Source organism: Panulirus ornatus, chromosome 17, assembly GCF_036320965.1.
Source record: "Panulirus ornatus isolate Po-2019 chromosome 17, ASM3632096v1, whole genome shotgun sequence".
Taxonomy (NCBI): Eukaryota; Metazoa; Arthropoda; class Malacostraca; order Decapoda; family Palinuridae; genus Panulirus; species Panulirus ornatus.
In genome coordinates, this window is record NC_092240.1 from 16,871,878 (window position 1) to 16,878,942 (window position 7,065).

The 7,065-nt window shown below is 46.1% G+C and overlaps 1 protein-coding gene across 1 annotated transcript in view; it reads right to left on the reverse strand.

Annotated features, from left to right (window-relative positions):
* The window catches only part of LOC139754581 (regucalcin-like), a 549,227-nt gene extending 542,374 nt beyond the window's left edge, over positions 1-6,853 (reverse strand). Inside the window, exon 1 of the mRNA XM_071671975.1 lies at positions 6,803-6,853. The gene's annotated coding sequence lies outside the window, so the exon portion shown is untranslated. The remainder of the gene's footprint in view (positions 1-6,802) is intronic.
* Positions 6,854-7,065: the final 212 nt, after the last annotated feature.

A 7,065-nucleotide genomic window follows, 5' to 3' on the forward strand; every position in this document is an offset into this window, starting at 1 on the left:
TGACGGGGAGGGAGGAAGAGGTGAGACAGATGACGGGGAGGGAGGAAGAGGTGAGACAGATGACGGGGAGGGAGGAAGAGGTGAGACAGATGACGGGGAGGGAGGAAGAGGTGAGACAGATGACGGGGAGGGAGGAAGAGGTGAGACAGATGACGGGGAGGGAGGAAGAGGTGAGACAGATGACGGGGAGGGAGGAAGAGGTGAGACAGATGACGGGGAGGGAGGAAGAGGTGAGACAGATGACGGGGAGGGAGGAAGAGGTGAGACAGATGACGGGGAGGGAGGAAGAGGTGAGACAGATGACGGGGAGGGAGGAAGAGGTGAGACAGATGACGGGGAGGGAGGAAGAGGTGAGACAGATGACGGGGAGGGAGGAAGAGGTGAGACAGATGACGGGGAGGGAGGAAGAGGTGAGACAGATGACGGGGAGGGAGGAAGAGGTGAGACAGATGACGGGGAGGGAGGAAGAGGTGAGACAGATGACGGGGAGGGAGGAAGAGGTGAGACAGATGACGGGGAGGGAGGAAGAGGTGAGACAGATGACGGGGAGGGAGGAAGAGGTGAGACAGATGACGGGGAGGGAGGAAGAGGTGAGACAGATGACGGGGAGGGAGGAAGAGGTGAGACAGATGACGGGGAGGGAGGAAGAGGTGAGACAGATGACGGGGAGGGAGGAAGAGGTGAGACAGATGACGGGGAGGGAGGAAGAGGTGAGACAGATGACGGGGAGGGAGGAAGAGGTGAGACAGATGACGGGGAGGGAGGAAGAGGTGAGACAGATGACGGGGAGGGAGGAAGAGGTGAGACAGATGACGGGGAGGGAGGAAGAGGTGAGACAGATGACGGGGAGGGAGGAAGAGGTGAGACAGATGACGGGGAGGGAGGAAGAGGTGAGACAGATGACGGGGAGGGAGGAAGAGGTGAGACAGATGACGGGGAGGGAGGAAGAGGTGAGACAGATGACGGGGAGGGAGGAAGAGGTGAGACAGAAGACGGGAAGGGAAGGAGATGTGAGACAGACTGACGAGGAGGTAGGAAGAGGTGAGACAGATGACGGGGAGGGAGGAAGAGGTGAGACAGATGACGGGGAGGGAAGAAGTGAGACAGGTGACGGATTGTAATATATATAATCTTACCCCCCAAGAACAGGGTCGAATTTCCACCTCCAAAAAGTACAAAACACTTAACTTTATGAGTACAAAAATGTCCAAAACTCATGCAAGACCACAACCTTTCAAGATACTGAAAAAAAACAAAAATCTTCACCACCTTCAGCAAACATGAGTGAGGGAAGCGCCATCAAGACATCGTACTTCCTCCAGATTATTAACGAACTGTTTGTTGTCCTGCTGAGGGAGGGTAAGAATCAGAGAGACGGGGCATGGATGGACTCTCCTCATAAGCTACCTCAGGTAGGGTCGAAAGGCAAGAGTCTGGCAAGTCGAGAGTTTTAGAAGTGAAGGAAGACGACGGTGTCGTTAAGATTACAAGAGAAATAGATATACGTTTAAACTGATGATAAACGAAGGAGGAAATTTAAAATATCCATAAGAAGTATATACAATGAACAAATTGCAATCCAGTTGAAGTAATCAATTCGAGGAACATAAACCACCAGTGAAAGGCTGAAAGAACTGCAGCTCTGTAGAGGAATATGTGTGATGATCACACGACACAACAACACAATGAGAGTAGAAATGTACCAAACCTGAAATCCTCTCGACCAGGAAGACAAAGATGTTATCAAATCCTCTGGAAGACCGAGGGAACATACTGAAAATAAATCAGCCACAAATACTTGACAGCCTAGCTGTAAGGCGCCGCAACTGTTCAATATACTGCCAAGAGAAATGAGAGACATGTCGAGAACTACGACAAAGAAAAACATAAAAGAAGCCTTGATGTGTGGTTGAAAGCAGATCCAGATGAACCCAGGATAGGCGGTGGTAATAATATGTAACGCCGGTGGCTGCTGAGAGGAAGGGTCTTGCTGCTCACGCAAGGTGTGTGAGGTAGCGCTACCTCAGTTGTCATGTCAAGATCTCATCGTGGGTACTGGGAGGTAGCTACTCACACGATCAAGTACTCTGCTCTACCTCACAAGTGTCCACTATAATCTACAACAGGAATTACGATGTCACATATAGTTTCATACGGATAACAATGTCACATATATTCTCTTACATGTAACAATGCCACATATTTTTCTAATCATTCTCTTACGTGTAACAATGTCATATATATATTTTCTGATGTGTAAAATCAATGAACGCGAAGTACGTGACCCAACGAATAAACAATAGTGGACTCGAGGGGCCAACCTGAGTGCACTATACAGCAGCTCACCAAACACTGCCCTGAGGACAGACGAAACTCTACATGACGTAAGACGTTTGGTTTTGATTTTGGAAAGACTGTTTTTAACCCGAGAACATTCCCGTCACGTGCTGGGAACATCTCACGACCCCCGCTGGGTCCAACAGACTCCGTGGGGGAGAAAAAAGAAGTTTCAACAGCAATTTACTGGAAAAGAGTTAAAGAACTTTAAGCTTAACTTTACCTTATCGAGAAATAAATATGATGAAAACATAAATGGAAGTGGCGATTGTAATTAAAAAAAAAAAAAAGACAGGAAAAACTTTGAAAACTGATGTATACAAAAGTTGATTACCCTTCTCAATATAAGACAATCACTATTCATCATCAGGACTTAATATAAGAGGTCTTGATCCTCCTAAACACAGGATTCCTGGTGACAGACGGAAAGCTTCCTTGTATTACCATGGTCTGTGGGCCACTTATCAACTATAGGTCATCTATCCCCAACACTATCACTAGACACATGTCTATCGGACCCAAAGCACCATAGAAGATGAAGGAAGGGTTAGGAGTAGCACAGAGCGATGAACCCGCCCTCAACGATGTCTGAACAAGAACTGAAGGTAGACGAACCGAACACGATCGTACACAGATGGGAATCCCGTCCAACAAATGAGCTTCGACCAGCGTCGGGTCTGACAGACTTAAGGTTAAATGTATTCCATTGAAAGAAAATGAAAAGCTTACAACAATCATCATATGTTTCGATTCTCCAAGGAATTCTAATATCTTCATACCTTAACGAAAGCAACACTACTACTTATACTTTTGACCATAAAGTTACCAGAGCTGGAGAGAGAGAGAGAGAGAGAGAGAGAGAGAGAGAGAGAGAGAGAGAGAGAGAGAGAATCTAAACTTTGTGATTTCATTTGTCTTCCTATACAATGTCTGGGAAGGCGGGCGCGGGAGCGACCAAAGTTTAAGTGGCGGGGCAGTACGGGGGCTCGTCGCTGCCCCAGCAGACAGAATAGGCTACAGTCAATGTAAACTCATTCGTCGCGACTTTATTTCTCTCACTAATTACAGTTTCTTTCCCACTGGCATAATGGAAACAATGCTCTTTACAATTTCATTCATCACTCCTCTATTTTCTCATTGCTTACGTTACTACTTTTCCATGAAACAATAGCTCAAGAACGAGCGGTACAAAAGGCATTGTACTTCGTAAATCAAACAACAGGTGATTAAAATGGAGAATATGACCTTTACCCAACCAGGCAGACTGATCAAGTGGGGAAAAAATCTGCAGCTTTTCATCATTTTTTTTTTGGGTTGGTGTTGTTGTATCTTCCGACACAAAGGATCCTCCACTCAAGCCTGCGTCAGGAGGACATAACTTGGGTTGAGGCAAAAAAAAAAAAAAATTTCTTTCCGCTACCCCTGCAAACATGTTGGCGAAGTAAGGGTGATGCTTCTGTAGCCTGACTGTTGCTTCTCCAGAGTAGGATGCTAATGTTTGCCTCAAGTTATTTTTCTTTCCTATATTCTATTTGAAAAATAAATTATGAAAATAATTCTACGAACGCTGATACATCTCCAGCCATCACCTCCTCTCGGACGTATGTAGCACATAACTCCTACAATAACTAGTGTTACTAGGTTAAGGTTGGTACATCGAGTGCTACGGTCACTATGGCCCTCAACAAGTTATAACCACCGACTGAAAACAAAAAATCTTGAACACCTTCTTCTGGTTTTCATGATACTACCAAGACCATACACAAGCAGAAAACGAAGAGGTTGACTGTAGGCCAACTGCCTCATCAAAGGATTCGAACCCGGCTGGACATGGGCGTGAATTTATCATCAGCAACGCCTACCACTTCTCTAAGTGTGGTGATGAGTTTCGAAGATACTGTGAACTGACCAACGGATTATACCCTCAGAGTGTGTGTCATGTCTCAATGCACTCTTCCACCTTCATGTACAATGTCCATTCCTTAATATGTTTTTTTAAGTAAAATATTCGACCCGTTGTTCGACTTAATGTTCGAAGCTACCTTTCATTCAGTGCTGGTCGATGTTCGACCTACCGGTACACCGCTCGACTCACTGATTCACTCGTTATGCGACTTAATTCTTAACGCAGTGTTCGACTTGGGTATTTTACTGTTCAAATTACAACTGATTTTTCAACTGATTAACCGATTATTTGCTCTACTGTTCATTTCACGGTATAACATAAGAAATAAGATACGAGATTCAACTGTGAATGAGACAGTGAACAACAGTCAATAAAGTAGTATGACCACAGAGGAAGTTCAACAGACGGGGCCTCACGAGTGTAGAACTCCATCCCCCTACTACACAAGGAGGTGATTATACACACACACACACACACACACACACACACAGAAGATGGATTTCACGAGAGTAGAACTGTAGAACATATTCGCTTCACTGTTCATTTAGACAATTACAAATGGGTAAATACACACACACAAACACACACACATACACACAGACACACAGACACACACACACACACACACACACACACACACACAAAAGGATGTGGGTGGAAGTAGTTCTTAAATCACATCTAATATCTTTGATATCAAACTCCAAAGACAACAGCCTTCAAGCCTATCTCACAGCGACGAACCATCCACCCTCCCCAACAAATACTGTACACCCCTCACACGTCCTTATAACTTCACTACAATATCCACAAAGAAGAAAAATAAAACTTTCGAAGGAAGCAATTGTAACCTTCTAGAACGCTTTCCATTATCCACGAGTCAGGCACCCTTCCTCCCCTCCCGCTGCGTTATAAGCTTTAAGTAGCTTTAAAGCTGCTCCCCAGGACGCTTGAGGACAGCAAAGGTCACCACCACCATCACCAAGTCCGTGTTGACCCGCCCCGCCTGCCGACACGCCCCAGCCGGGCACGCGGATCACGTCCAGCACACAGACAGCTGCTGGCCACAGTAAACACCAGCTGATGACCATAATAAACATCAGCTGATGCCCATAATAAACATCAGCTGATGACTTGCCCGTCAAGGCTACATATCTATCTTGATCCACACAAACACGGGTGATTTATGGTCTGTTTACACTATAACGCATTCCTGTACCTATGATGAGCTGCTGGAACTCTCGACGTTCGCTTCAGAATAGAGAGGAAAACACATCTGGGGCCAAGTGCGAGGCATGAGGTGTGACCCTCCCGCGTCGTATGGGACCTTGCCACACACCTGCTGGCGACGAGGACCCGTACGACGAAGGGGTGATCGTGTTTATTGATAAAGGAACACACCCGTTATGCCCTGTGCTTCACGAGTACGACTGAGTGAGTGTTATGACCGTCATCAAGTGAGGATTATCACTTATTACGAAAGATAACTAAATGAACAAATGCGGCCAAGTGCGCAAACACACACACACACACACACACATTACACACTCAAAAACTTCCAGTTGGGGACGACAGTCGGCATGCAATCGCTGGGGTGCACCGGGGGCCCACGTACCATGTGTGGTGGTGTGGCCCCACATACTCATTGCCTCCTGTGTTTGCTGACTGATAGGGTCACAAGACCGACATGATGAAACATTTGGGCGAAACATGTAAAAAAAAAAAAGGGCCAGAAAAGATTCGTCTGAGAACCTGTGATAACAAGATGTTAGAAGACTGTGTGGACACGAACCTTTCTCTTAAATGTTCGGCCTAATATATCAATAAGAGGAGTGATGAGGGTCTGAAATGCCTGGCGCCTCCCACAACACGAAGCAACACGCCCCCCTTGACTCCCTGGAAGGTCAGGTCAAAGGTCAGACCACCATACCCTAAGGTTGTACCGTCTTGCTCCAGGGTAAAAGCTCAAGGAACAAATTATCCTCAATTTATGTTAGCTGAGACGGCCCAAGACACAGAGGCCCTAACCAAGGCCATCTCATTAACGCTACCTATAAGGCTACACACACACACACACACACAAACGTATATCCTACCCTAAGCCAGGTACCCATTTGATCTACCAATCCCTAGAGAAAGGACCACCAGCTGGGATGACTGTGGACCAACTGTCGCAACCGGGATTCGAACCGACCTTATCTTATCTCTTCCTCACCATCATCCTGCACCTCCAGTAGCTCATCATCGTCCCTGGGCTATCACACTTTATGGACCATAACCAATAAAGCAACAACGTCGCGGTTTAACGTGTTTCCGTGCCCTCTCTCAGTTATACCACCGACAACAACCCAACGAAAACATCTGCTCAAACCCTGGCGCAATCCCATCGAGAGTTGAAATTTGTGAACGAAAGACAATATTATCTTCCAGTCTGGATGCAAACGCCGGCTTGCTTTTGAAACTGTTTTTTTCTTCTTTCTAAAAATTCTAATAATAATTTTTTATCTTTACTTACCTTCAGTGCCAGTGTGGAGTGTTGACAGGCGGGGGGATCTGACTTACCTTCAATGTGGAGTGTGAACACACCCTCCTCGTCACGCATGCGCCCAAGAATCGTCACCCTGTAGAAAGGCAGCGCCAGTGTGAGTGACTCGAGTCTAGCATGAATAACAGTCAATATATACGTAAGTTGTAGGTACAATATGTGAGATGTCTTCCTGTTAACCAACCAGTAACACAATCTTCATCACATAAAGATAAAATGCTTAAATGTTTTGGACGCCTTGTTCCCATGACCAGAACTATCTCTCTCTCTCTCTCTCTCT